Raw genomic sequence first — 15594 nt, forward strand, 5'->3', positions numbered from 1 at the left:
TGGATGCTTGTTGTCTTAATTCCCATGTGTGTGTGTCTTTCCCCATCCAAACGGGGTTAAAACAAGGGTGTGTACTGGCACCAACTCTCTTTTCCATTTTCTTGTCTGTCTTCCTTACTCATGCCAGTGTCAATTTAGCCAGCGGGGTGGACATCGAGTACCGGATGAAGGGTCTTTTCAACATAAGACGACTCCAGGCAAGAACAAAGGTTTTGGCAGCTTCCATTACTGCAGACGACCTCACCCTTGTTGCTCACACTAAACATGACCTACAGACATCCTGAACACCTACGCAGATGCGTATGCACACTTCGGCCTTGAGGTGAATGTACGTAAGACTCAGATTCTCTTTCAGCCTGTCTCTGGTTCAGCCACGCCTCCACCATCCATCCAGCTTCACGGTACTACCCTCTCTAATGTTACCCACTTTCAGAATCTCGGCTCCCACCTGTCCACCACCGCAGACATTGATTCAGCATCGGATCAGATGTGCATCTCAAACCTTTGGCAGACTCCGAAACTGTGTCTTCAGCTGTAGGGAGCTGAAATTATCTACAAAGCTGCACGTACATCGAGCAGTGGTCCTCCCCACACTGCTATATGGTAGTAAGACATGGGTCACATACAGGAGGCACCTGAAGGCACTTGAAAACTTTCACCAACGTAGTCTATGTTCCATCCTCCGAGTTCACTGGGAAGACAAGAAAACAAATGCCAGTATTCTTGCTGACGCCAACTGCAGGAGCATCGAGGCTACCATTATCCATGAACAGCTACGCTGGACTGGCCATGTTACCCGCATGGATGACAGTAGACTGCCAAAGCAGCTACTTTACAGTCACCTAACTAATAGTAAACATAATGCCAGCGAGGAATTGAAAAGGTATAAGGATAGTCTTAAGACAAACCTGAAAAAGTGCCAAATCGAAACCCCTCACCTAGGAGTCGATTACTCCACTTCGTAACTTTTGGAGGAGCACCACAGGAGAAGGTGTCAATACTTTCGAGTTAGCCGGACTGAAATCCGAGGCAGACAAGCGCCAACACTGGAAAGACGCTGCCACCACCCCTCCCACAGTAGATGGGGCCCTCCACATGTGCAACAAATGCGAACGACGCTCCAGGTCCCGTATCGGCCTCTTTGGTCACCTCAAAACTCACCAACCTAGGTGACATCCCTAATAACTCATATCATTGTCTCATAGCTGGATGATCATCATACTCGATTCCGAGTGACAGCAAAGTAGTAGTAGTTTTAAGCTTTCCAAGCACATTGTAGGAGTTGAAGAAGTTGATGAAGAGTTTGTTCAGGAGTCAGGTGGTAAGGTAACATGCCAAGACACTTACACAGCACACACATAACAGAACTACTAAAATATTGTCTTTTACTTTATAATTTATATTTTAAATTAATTGATACATGATGGCTCGACTGGGCTACATTTGCACTTAGACAACTGATCAATGAATAAACCACATAAATTATCACAACCTGAACTCAAATGTACTAAGTTAATTACTAAATTATTAAGTCTGGTGCAAACTAAGGGATGCTTATACTCAAATTAATCACTATCTTACGAGATTTCCAGCAATGCAAGTTATATTTTTCAAGTCTAGTCAGTGACATTTTACAAGTAAAAAAATTAAACCCCTCTGCCTTTCATAATCATTTAGTAGTATTAATCTCCCCTCCTGGCTGTCAAGACCCCACCTCCCCCCTCCTCCCAGCCAGCAGTGGGGGGAGCAGATGGCATTGGTAATGATTAATAACATTAATTTTATTTTAGGCTTAAAGTTTTCTCTTATAAAATGTCACTGACTTGACTTAAGAAAACATAACTTGCATTGCTGGAATTCTCTTAAGATAGTGATTAATTTAAGTATAAACATCCCTTAGTTTGCACCAGATATAATAATTTTAGTAATTAACTTATTAAAGGTTACATTTAGTACAAAATGAGTACAGGTTGTACCTCTCTAGTCCGGCAACCTCGGGACCTGACCGGTGCCGGACCATGGAAATTGCCGGACCATGGAAATTCACCCTTTTCCTGGATAGATAGTGACTTGTGCTTATGCCTGGAAGCACTAGCACCACTTTCTCTGCATCATGGTCTCTTTGAAGACATATTGAAGGGTTAAATGTCGTATAGTAGCTTCTCAAATTTCGCGAGTTTTTAATTCTTAACGTATTTTATTGGAACACACAAAAAAATAAATAAATAAAAATTTTGACGGCGGAAACTTGAATTTCGACGGGTTTGAACGGCCCGCCAACGTGCAGACGACGTGCATAATCGTGTAAACAGCGTCATTTCTCTTATGTACAAAAGATTCATTATTGTTTATTACTGAATGTCTTTTTTATTGAATTAATGTTTATGTGTGCAAAATGAGCAATACAATTCATTAATAATACGTAGAATATTAAAACACACAAGGAAATGACACAGCATTGTATTCGTTGATTACAAAACCAGTGACTGACTGGTTCTACATATAAAACTGAAGAAAATAAGACCTTGGTTGTAGCTGTAGTAAAATTAATATGGTTGTTTTAAGTAATGTTATTTAATGTTAATAAATGGAACAATAGAAGTAGCTAACGATAATGGTAAAGAAAAAAGAGAGATCGCATATGTACCGTATATCACGGCCTATAAGACGAAATTTGAACATTAAAAAAATCTGCCCAAAGTTAGGGGGTCGTCTAAACCACCAAGTTTAAAATTCTTACCTCTTAAATATTGTGGTTTAATGTGTCAAGAGTGGTGATGAAAACATCGTAAGCCACTCACAAGGTCTTACCACTAATTATTTTATACTGAAACTTACGTTTGGCAAGCTGGATTCAAATTAAGATTACCGGTATATTAAAATAATAAAAATGTATTATAAACCTGTCTAACATACCGTAAAAGAGATTTATACCCCTATAATAAACACAGCTATCATCACACACCCCTCCCCACGCCCCCCCCCCCATTTGCCAGTGAGGAGCCGTGGAGGTGGTCAGTAATGCATACCGGTATCGGTATATTTACTCATAATAATATTTATCTCCTATAAATAATTGATTTAAATTTTATTTTTTTCCAAAGAATATTCAGTAAATGAGTGCATTAATTCTTGAAACTATCGACGGTTAATTACAGACGCTCACGTGACGTCACTAGTGTTTACACTACACCAGCTGGTAATATTTGATGCCATTACTTGAAGTGAATTGGCCTTATTTTAAGTAACTAACTATAAATAAATACAAAAATTAAAAAAAAAGATCAAAACTGAGAAATAATATACTGTATGTATGTTGTGTTGTCAAAGTAAGAGGAACAATTGTGTAAGTACGTAATATTTTTTCACTCAAATCCTAATGAAACACTACTGGAGAACATTCCTTTGTCGCAAAACAGTTTATAAATTAAAGAAAATAATTACAGTGTGTTTAATATATTGCAGTATATTATAAATAAATAAATAAAACAAATAATTCGGTAAATCTATTTAAAGTAAATGGAAAATAAGCAAACATGTTATTTACCAAGACCCTTCCGTCTGGCTCAGGGTGAGATATAGGGGAGATAAAGAAGGCTATTTATAGCCCATCAGAAGTGACCAGTACCCTAATGCACCATAAATAATTCATTGAACATTCATTTTTTGTACATAGTATATTCAGTATATATATATATATATATATATATATATATATATATATATATATATATATATATATATATATATATATATATATATATATATATATATATATATATATATATATATATATATATATATATATATATATATATATATATATATATATTTGTGTAATAAATGTATGTAGTAAGTACATACTGGTAACCTTTTTCACTCAAATCCTAATGAAACACCACAATTAGAATACGGTGGTTGCTGTTGAACCACATGTTGTATAAATAGTCACACCACGAGGGCGAGAACACTCCCAACAGCTTCAGTGGCGTCACTAGTGCACTACACCAGGGTATAATTTGATGACATTACTGAAGTGAATTGGCCTTATTTTAAAAAATCAAGGATGGTTGTAAAGGACTACTGAGTCAGTGGGTAAGTGTCACATTTGGGGTACTGGTCTTATACAGCAAATAGAGCTCAAAAGCTACTTTTAAAATGGAAATTTGGGGCGTCTTATACCCTTATTATAAACCGTGATATCACGATAGTGTATGCGCCTGCGTGAAAACATATCATCATTACTTTACATAAGAATATGAAAGCAACACTATTTACTGTTCATATATATTTTAATTAATGTTTCTGAATTTGTTTTTATTGAATTAATGTCTGTGTGCAAAATTAACAATACAATTTATTAATAATAGTGGAATATTAAAGAGAGGCAGGGCTGCGGCATTGTTTATGTTAAAGCTACGAAACCAGTGACTGATTGGTTCCATATAAAACTGAAGAAAATAGACCCTGAGTTTATCTGTAGTAAAATTAATAAAAAAATGAATATGGTTGCTTGAGTACCTGTAATGTTATTTAATGTTAATAAATGGAACAATATAAGTAGCTAACCATTAATGGTAAAAATTAGACTGCTCGTATGTAAGTGTGCATATGTGAAAATATATCGTCATTACTCTACATAAGAATATAAAAGCACTTATTCACTGCTCATATATATTGAAAGGGTTAAATGTTGTACTCTATAGACAAGCAGAGAGAGCAGCCGAACTGCGGATGTAAACAAACCTTAATTACTGTGGGTTTTAGGGTTAGCCGGGAATAGGTCACTGACCCACATTAGGGCCTGAGGGGCAAAATTTATACTCCTGTAATAATAATAATAATAATAATTCAGATAAGTAAAAAAAAAAAAAAAAAAAAAAAAGCTGCCTATCTACCTATTGGACAAACTAAAATCGTTCCGGACCAGGGGTTCCGGACCACAGAATGCCGGACTGAGTACAACCTGTACAGTAATATGCTGCTCAAAATTATGGCTTTATCACAGGGAAAACTGGTCAGGATATAGTTATTCGAATGTTACGCAGTATTTCAAATAAATTCTTCTACCAGTACCCTTCACATACAGTACAATACTTATTTTTACCTTGTAATTCAGCTTGTTATTTAAGGATATGATATTGGAAATGTCTCATAGAGGATCATTCTGGTATAAAATTCATCTCTTTAATACAAATACAGTCTCTCCTCGACTTACCACGGGTTCGGACCAACGACCAGGTCGTAAGTCGAAAAGGTGAAAATAATACATAAAAAATCTAAAATGGGTGTCTCTTTTTCTTCTCAGCAACACGAGAACTCTCAATTTCATACTTGCCAGCCATTTTAAAGAGAATTACAAACGAAAAATTGTCAGTACACAGTGATCACTAACAACGGGACTCGACGTTATATATACATATACAGTGGTCCCTCGGTTAACGAACACAATTCGTTCCAGAAGGTCGTTCATTTACCGAAAATTTCGTCAACCGAAGCCATTGTTTCAATGGGATATTGGGTAATTGGTTCCAGCTCACCGAAAAGTACATACAAAGTAAAAAAATAAAAATAAAAATAAAGTACACTTACTTTGAGGTGTGTATGTAGAAGGTTCCTGGTTGATGATGATGATGGGAATTAGAAGTGGGGGTGGAGGAGAGAGGAAGAGAAGGAAGTGGGGATGGAGGAGAAATCACCTTTCAGGGGACCCATGCTTGATGCAGTCATTTCACCAATAGAATTTTAAGTTCACTAGGTGTAATTCAAGATTATTTTCTTTAAATCAACACTGCACTGTGCTCTATATATGACCAATAATTTCAATGAAAAATGCAAAAATATTCAAGAACACACAAAATGGCTGCTCTCTGTCATTAAACAAGCCAGACCGAGAGGGTACAGGGATAATTCATATAATGCCCAGATAATACATGTTATCGCCGCTGGCTTCAACTATAGTGCTGGCGTTGCCTTACCCGAACAAACATTCAATCTATCATCCCTCTGCGACCACGTGCGCTCCCCCCCACGCGACCTGCACAAACAAGATGCCCTGTTTCTGTTGAGTGTATGGTTTAAAGGGTGGCGTGGCCACCTGGCCTCCATGAGGCAGATCGCCTTCTTGAGTGATGCTGTGAGGATCATGCAACCACCAGCCCTCTGTGGTAAACACCAATTCCAATCCTGGCCGTTTGTGCTGGAACAATTTACACAGTACCATTGTTCCTGAACCCCATACTGATTTGATTATTACTTGTAAGTACAGCCAAAGTGATGACATACCCTCAGTACTGAAATATTGTGGACTAATTATGCCTACTCGCTTCTGCCTTATCTGGAGAAATAAGACAGAATGAAATGTAACTAAGATTAATAGACTTATGAACTTTGTATCATGTCACTATGTTTAATAATCAATTGTAATTAAGATGAAATAGTCTGAGACTAACTAATTATGTATCAGAGAATCATGAATAATACTAATGAGCAGCCTTATTCTCTGCAGTTTGACCACATCAATAAATATTGAATACGTCAAGTTTCAATCATTCCTTGACTTTGCGTCACCTGAATGTCCTTAACTAAGGCGTTTACAATACATCGACCCTTCACATAAGCGGGTTTAGCATGCAGTTCACAAATATGCGGATTCCTGGAGAATATTCTGTGCATTAGTAATTGAAGTACATTCAAATCCTTGCATGACACCGCCCACCACACGCCACCCCTGTCCCTCACTCAGTCAGTCTCACTGTAACCAGCTTGTGTTGACATCAGCATTTATAAGTCGACCCAGTTTTTGACAAAAAATCAGTTAATTATAGATATTCCTTGTTTATAAAGTTAGCCCAAGTTTTTGAGGGTATTGGAACAACAAAACCTTCAGTATAAACACTCTCGTCCTATAAACTGGGGCTCACCATGCCTGAAACACAGAGTGCAGAAAGCAAATTGTTTACCATTTATTCTGACACTACACTAAGCGGGTAGTTTCAACAAAATGTATATTTCCATTCAAGTATTCAAGTCAATTAGGAGAGGAATATTATTGTAATGTTTTTTTACTGAAACCAGTACTGTACACTAATGTACAAAAATTTATCTTTGAGCAAAATATATAGCGTTTATATTCAAATTATTGCTTGTCTACTTAAAGTTCAGCAATGCAAATTATAATCTCTAACTTTAGTCTGAGATATTATATAAGATAAAAACTGTAAGCCTAAATAAACCCTGGCTGAGCAGATGGTGGGGGGTTGAGGTGATATGTTTGCAGTTTGAGCGAAGGTCTCTGTGTGTTTTTTAACAGTCCTACTCCTTCTTCCATTTAAAATGCCAGTGAAATGACCTGGGAGAATATAATTAACATTGCTGGGATTCTTGTAAGACACTGATTAATTTGAATTGCAACATGCTTTTTTGCACTAGACATACCAATTTAGTACGTAATGAAATTAAGTTCCTTACCTCAGCTTGCATTAAGGTCATTTATTTCTTTTAGTCGGCATGTGCATGTAAATGGATGAAAATAAATGAAGAAATTTGTGAATCTACCCAAAAATACAGTTGACTTCTCGTATTATAAAATGTACTCGTAGTATTGTACACTAGTGTATTACATTTTTATATCTTGAGCAAAATATATGATGTTTATATTCAGATTATTGGCTGTCTTGAGGATTCCAGCAATGCAAATTATAATCTCCTAGTCTGAGATATTATATAAAAATAAACACCTTAAGAATAAAGTTGTCACCAATCTTTGTCTGGGAACACACAGGCAGGTAGTCAGCGGCATGGGGAGACGGGAGGAGGCGGGAGGTGAGGTGACAGAGTCTTTGTTTATTTACTTGAGAAAAGATGTGACAGTTGGCACTGAAGGCCTAAGTGTTTAGTTATCATTACTAAGAGTGACTAAGCTTTCTCTAATTTGCCACCCAAACGACCTGGGTGAATATAACTTACATTGCTGATTCTTGTAAGATAGTGATTTATTTGAATACTGTATAAAAAATATATATTTGCAATAGACATAACAATTTAAGTACCGTAATCATTTAGTACTATCTATCTCCCAGGCGACAGGGTGTATAAGACAGCCCCAAAATTCCATTTAAAAAGTAGCTTTGAGCCTCTAGCAACATAAGATCGGGTACCAAATGTGACACTTACGTGGAGCTTACTGACCCATAGTTTACCAACCATCTCATTGACCAGTGCGTTTACACATCCTTGGTTTTAAAATAAGGATTCACTTGTAATGGCATCAAATTACAGTTGGTGTAGTGTAAACACTAGTGACTCACTTAAAAGTCTGTTATTTAACTTGAACTAATGTCGTTGTCGAATACAATGGTTTCATACTTGAAATGGATTACGTTTATTTGTTTATTTATTTACAGTAGTCGATTTACGGTCAATTGAACCCACAGGTGCATGAGGAAAGTGAAACAGCGTAGTGAACAACAGAACATGGGATTAATTCAATGAGACTGGCCCGACCCAAACTCCACTTTTTCCGACACAATACCTATGTTGTAGTAAAATAACATCTAAATTTTATGATGGTATGCTCACAATTAATATTTAAGAGAAATACAGTATTAGGTTATAAATAATGGACTCAAATCCCCCCCTCTCATATAGCTCTACCTCTCTAGCGTTGGTGAAAACACTAGATTTTAACGTTTTGTAATAAATAATATAGACTAAAGTTAGGATAATATAATTGGCAAGTTTCTACAGGTCAGGAATATTTTGAATGTAAACTTCATATATTTTAAAAGATAAATACTTGCTTTGTGTAAACCCATATTATTACATTAGATCTAAAATTTGTATGTCTAATACTGCAAAATCCATGATGTTTATATTCAAAAGATCATCAAATTAAATTCCAGCAATGGTATTATATTCTGGTTTAATGTATAATTTTATGACTAAAACAAATATCTTCAGTTAATAAAAAAAATATATTCTTCCTCTGTCAATAAGTACCCCACCTTGCCTCCCCTCTTCAACTTGGCAAATGGTGGGTCCGTCCTCCCCACCCCTCCTTTTGACTTGGGAGAAAATAGTAATTTACATTTTTAGTAATAAATAACTCAAACTAAGTTAGGATAATATAATTGACATTTCTGGATTCCTTGCAGGTCAGGATATTTTGAATAAACTTCATATATTTTGCACAAAAAGTAAAATATTTGCTTTGTGTAAACAAATTATTACATTAGATCTAATATTTGTATGTGAATGCAAAATCCATGATGTTTATATTCAAAATGATTATATTGTAAGAATTCCAGCAATGTAGAATATTCTATTTCCATGGTAATTATGAATTTGACTAAATAAAAAATAAAATTATACTTCACTAGCAAGATGAATGCAAAGTGAAAGTCGGTTCGGCAGGTGCGCGTGAAATAAATCAAAGTGGAAACCGTGTAAAGCAGGGTATACTGTAATAACATACTGTAATATAAACACACTGCAAGTATTTTCTTTAATTTGTAAGCAGCCAATACAGTATTCTAATTCAATAGTGTTTCATTAGGATTTGAGTGAAAAAGATTACTGCATACATACTACATACATTTATTACACAAATATATATATATATATATATATATATATATATATATATATATATATATATATATATATATATATAAAATATTTTAGAATTATTTCTGGTAGTGACTTAACACTCAAGGCAGTATAAATAGCCTATTTATCTCCTCTCCATCTATTACCCTCTGTTCTCGAGGTCTTGGTAAATAACTTTTGTTTGTTTATTTTCATTGTTTGTCTAATTTATCATGTTGTATCAAAGTAATATTACTAAAGTTTTGAAACGCTAAAAGGGAGATTCTGCCAGGAAGATATTTGGAACATAATGTTCAATTTTGTCTAATGGTAGATCCTACTTCCATATGGCATCACAATTGCTGACCAAGTCTTAGGTTGCTGATTTATCTTTCTGCCTCATTACCAATTGCAGGGTCTCAATTGTTTCTCTTCCTTGACAACACAACATACATACAATATGATGTTTCTCACCTCTGATCATTTTTCCATTTATTTATGGTTGGCTATTTAAAATATTACTTAATTCACTTAAATATTGGTATCAAATTTTACCGGCTGGTGTACACTAGTGACTCATAAGTCAGTTATTTAACTGGAACTAATGTTGGTGTGGGTAAATATTTCCATTTAGAAATAGATTTGAATTTATTTGTTTATTTATTTATTTATAATACAGTATTACCCTTCATAGCGGTTTCATAACAGCGTTTTATCATATCTGTGATTGCCTGTAGTGAACTTTCATAACACAGTTTTTTCACATACTCTTGGCGGTGAGTGTCGGCTCTTCGAGCAGGCTATTTTAGATTTGCCTACCGCCACCCTGCTGACTGCCTGTTTTAGCTCATAAAATTCATACAAATTACCAGCCAGAATATAATTTACATTGCTGGAATTCTTATAATTTGGTGATCATTTTGAATATAAACATCATATATTTTTGCATTAGACATACAAATTTTAGATAAAAATTTTCTCCAGAGTAACTATTTTATCTTTTGTAAAAATATATGACATTTTATTCAAAATATTCCTAGTCTTACAAAGAATCCAGCAATATCAATTATATTATCCTAACTTTAGTTTGAGGTATTATTTATTAAAATTTAGTAGTTATCCCACATCTCCTTGGGACGGTTGGTGGGGGTGAGAGGAGGAGGACCGACCGACCATCTGTTACACCCGTGAAGAATTATTATTTTTTTATTAACTGAGATATTTGTTTTAGCTCATAAAATTCATACAAATTACCCGGTGTGAATATAATTTACATTGCTGGAATTCTTATAATTTGATAATCATTTTGAATATAAACATCATATATTTTGCATTAGACATACAAATTTTAGATAAAAAATTTTTCTCAAATTAACTATGTTATCTTTTGTGCAAAATATATGACTTATATTCAAAATATTCCTGGTCTTACAAAGGAATCAGCAATATCGAATTATATTATCCTAACTTTAATCTGAAGGTATTATTTAATACTAAATGTTAAAAACTCTGGAAGGGAGATTGGTGGGGGTGGGGGAGGTTGGGACTGACCGGTTGGAAGAGGGGGAGCAGGTGGACGTACTGATTGACAGATAGTGTCGTGAAGATTATTTTTTTTTTATTAACTGAAGATATTTGTTTAGCTCATAAAATTCATACAAATTACCGGTCAGAATATAATTTACATTGCTTAAGATTCTTATAATTTGATCATTTTAAATATAAACATCATATTTTTGCATTAAACATACAAATTTTAGATAAAAATTTTCTCTAGGTAACTATGTTATCTTTTGTGCAAAATATATGACATTTATATTCAAAATATTCCTGGTCTTCAAGGAATCAGCAATGTCAATTATATCAACTAGTTTGAGGTATTATTAAAAATTTAGTGGTTTTCCCCAAAATTTCTCTGAGAGGAAAGAGCGGCAGTGTAGTGTGAGAGGGGGAGAGCTGAGTCTTTTGAATGGTTAACTTGCGACGTATTTCTCTATTTCTCTTAAAGTATTGTGTGCATGTACCATCATAAAATTAAGATGTTATTTTTACTACAACATAGGTATGTGCCTTAAAAGTGGGGTTTGGGGGTGGGCGGTTTCTATTGGAATTAATCCCATATGTTCTGTTGTTCATACTTGTGATTTCACTTTACGGGACCCTCTGGGTTCAATTGACGCGTTAAGTGGGGTACAACTTGTATACTGTAATATATTAAACACACTGCAAGTATTTTCTTTTAATTTATATACTTGTTTAGCGAAAAGAGGCTACCATTATACATTGGTAGGTGAAGTTGACCAGAAATTTATGGTTATCATTAGACCAAACTCGAATCCATGGCGTGACTTCTGTTCATCATTCTCATCTAAATTTACCACTGTCGGTAGTTTCAAGAATTAATGCAGTCATTTACTGAATATTCTTTGTAAAAATAAAACTTAAATTAATTATTTATAGCAGATAAGTATTATGATCAGTAAATATAGATATGCATTACTACCACAACCGAACACAAGGACAGCTAAAATAGCCACAAGCGAATCACAGTCAAGGTCATTTCCCTTTCTTGTCACTTGGCAAATGGGGGTGGGGGAAGGGTGATGATGTAGCTGTGTTTATTACTGGGGTATATTGTTCTTTTACGGTATGTTAGACAGGTTCATAATACATTTTATTATTTTAATATACGGTAATCTTCATTTTAATCCAGCTTCCCCAAGCGTAAGTTTCAGTATAAAATAATTAGTGGTAGGACCTTGTGAGTGGTTTACCATGTTTCCATCACCACTCTTGACAGCTAAACGCAATATTTAAGGAGTAAAATTTTATCTCTCTGGTGCTTAAGACGACCCCCTAACTTTGGGCTGATTTTTTTTCTTCATTAGTCTTGAGCCGAGATATCTACGGTACATGTACAGTACAGGTTTGTTCCACGGTAAAATCTTTTGAACAACGAAAAGCGAAAGTCATTGTTTTTCGTCATGATTTTTATCCCACTTTCACTGTAATAATATCGTCATTTCAGCAAAAAATATTACATTTCCATATTTATTTCTGAGAATATATTCATTGAGTCACAGTTAAGGTAAAATATACTTGTGATGTAATATTTTAATGAAAATACCAGTATTTAGAAATATGGTATAGTAGTTTTCTTTTGTTTCAAATTTAATTAACAAAGATTGATGTTTCAAATGTAATGAACAAAATTTATGTACAGTATCTATAAATAAACTTTAAAAAATGAATACTTTATGCTTTACATCGTCCTGTGCATACCATCCATGCATTTGGCTACTTTGGGCTTGCTATGATGACGCAAGAGATCTGCCCTGGCAACTGTACCGACACTCACAGCTGGTGGTGCGTTGGTGCGTCGTTTTTCATTGTTTACTGGTAGTTACTGGTAAATATTTTTCAACCTAACGAAACTATTACCCGTTTAGAGGTCGACCCCCAATTTTTTGCCAAATAATTTGGTCTTAAAAACTCGAACTACACACAGGTATACACGGTAAATAAGGACATGGGGCAGGGTTTTTTTAGGGGGAGGGAGGGGGGGGAGACAGCAAAAGTACACGGATTTTTAACATTCACGGGTATCTCTGTTACCTACAGTAGGCTCTTGCCAATAATGTTTAATAGGTGCCTGAAAAATGACGTTATTAGCGAAAACGTTATGTGTGTGACATTAAAATACACGTAAAAAGGGTTTATTGGTGCCGCCGCCCCACGAATTTCACCCAATTTTTCCCCTTAGAAGCCCTCCTAACACTTTTTGTGAGCTGAAATAAAAAGAATTGTTATTCAGTCATTAAAATAAAGAGTTTGAGTAATATAACATTTAGTTTTGAGGTGCTTGGTGTGATGATTGTTCCGTATCTGAGGGCCGCTAACACTTGCACTGTATTTCTTTCTACAAGCTAACCATTTCACAAGAAAATGCTCTGTTATCACTAACAACCTGTTTCTATCACTTTTATCATTCATAGCTCGCCTCGCATTTCCATCACAACCGAAATATTTCTTAGCCAGCGCAATACTCTTCTTGGTCTCCTCTAAGTTCCTCTTAATATTTAGCACTGTAGACTCGGGTCAGTTCAGTTTCCTCACAATATCAATGTTCCGTGCACCACTTTCAACGAGCTCAACAATCTGTTCTTTATCCTTGACCGAGTAGGCACGCTTCTTGTGGCTTTGTCTCTTAGATTCGGGATCTTTTTTCTCATTCACTTTAAAATTTCCCAGGCGTTCAGGCAGCAAATCACTCCCTCCACCACCTCCCTTAACCCCCCCACAGGCAAAAATACGGAAACCATTATTGATCACCGACCCTAGCAACCAGTGGTTATAGAGGCCACGGAGCGTGTGTGAGAGTGAGACGGAGCGGACAACTACATCATCAACATGGCGGCAAACAAACGCTATCATTGATGCGCTCGGACGCTTCTCGCAAAATCTCCGTTATTCAAGAGAATCCAGACATTATTATCGAAAATGGGTATCTATTGTAACTTACCGTTATTGTCGAAAACGTTATTGTGGAAGTCGTTATTGGCGAGCCTACTGTAACCCCCGTGTATGTTAAGGGCCGACTGTACATGTATTGTCAATATGTTAAATAAATGTTAAAATGACTATTAATTATAATATAAAACATTAAAAAATATTAAATAGCTCAACTTATTGATATTTACTCCATTGGCAACGAATTTAAACACAGAATTTGCTGAGTACTGTACCCCCTCAGCTGATTTCTCACAACAACAAACTGGTATGTTAGTTCCCTGTACAGGTGCTGCATATATTATCAATATTTAATGTTAAAATGACTAATAATTTTAATATAAAACATTCAAAAATATTAAAAAGCTCAACTTAAATGATATTTACTCCATTGGAAACGAATTTAAACATAGAACACATTACTGAATTGGCAGATTGGGCCATCTACTGACAAGCTATTGCTCACAACAAAACATGATTTTCGTAAGGATTTCGTTTATCAAATTTTTGTTCGTTAACTGAATTGAAGATCCTTATGGGAGGTAATTCATTAACCGAGGTGTTTGTTAACTGAGGGACCACTGTGTGTATATATATATATATATATATATATATATATATATATATATATATATATATATATATATATATATATATATATATATATATATATATATATATATATATATATATATATATATATATATATATATATATATATATATATATATATATATATATATATATATATATACACACAGCTCCTCCCCGACTTACAACGGGGTTAGGGACCCAAATCCAGGTCGTAAGTCGAAATGGTCGTGTCGGAAATGCTTAAATACATAGAAAATCTAAAATGGGTGTCTCTTTCTTCTCAGCACCACAAAACTCTCACTTGTAAGCTTGACAGCCATTTTAAAGTGAATTACAAACGAAAATTTTGTCAGTACACAGCACAATCACTGACGTCGGGATTCAAAAATACGTAATTTGAAAAAAAATTGAGAATGCGAACTGCCTTCCATAAGAATCTTCAATTCGGTTAACGAACAAAAATTAGGTTAATGAATTTCTTACGAACCGACCTCAACATGTTTTCGCTTGCACTGGCCGGGCAACCAGCTTTAGTATCAGTCCGCCAATACATTAATTGGTTCTAGGGCTTAAATTCCTAACTATTTTAGTGAATATCAAGAAGTTTATACTATTCAATAATTTTAAAAGTTTAATATTCAAATTTTTAGTCATTTTAACAATTATTGAACATAATTGAAGGTAAAGTGACTAGTTTAATGCGCGGCATCCAGCCTCTTAATACAGCAAACAGGTGTTAGTCTCTCTCTGTTTTCACTGGAGGTAACATCTTGCTCGAGACTCTCTTCAACGAAATGCTTTTTTTCTGTGTTTCCAAGCAAATTATTGGTCATTTTGAAATATATTTTACATATTGACAATATATAATGCAGTGCAGTGTTGATTTAAAGAAAATAATCTTGA

The sequence above is a fragment of the Homarus americanus genome, unplaced genomic scaffold, assembly GCF_018991925.1.
Source record: "Homarus americanus isolate GMGI-L3 unplaced genomic scaffold, GMGI_Hamer_2.0 scaffold38060, whole genome shotgun sequence".
Taxonomy (NCBI): domain Eukaryota; kingdom Metazoa; phylum Arthropoda; class Malacostraca; order Decapoda; family Nephropidae; genus Homarus; species Homarus americanus.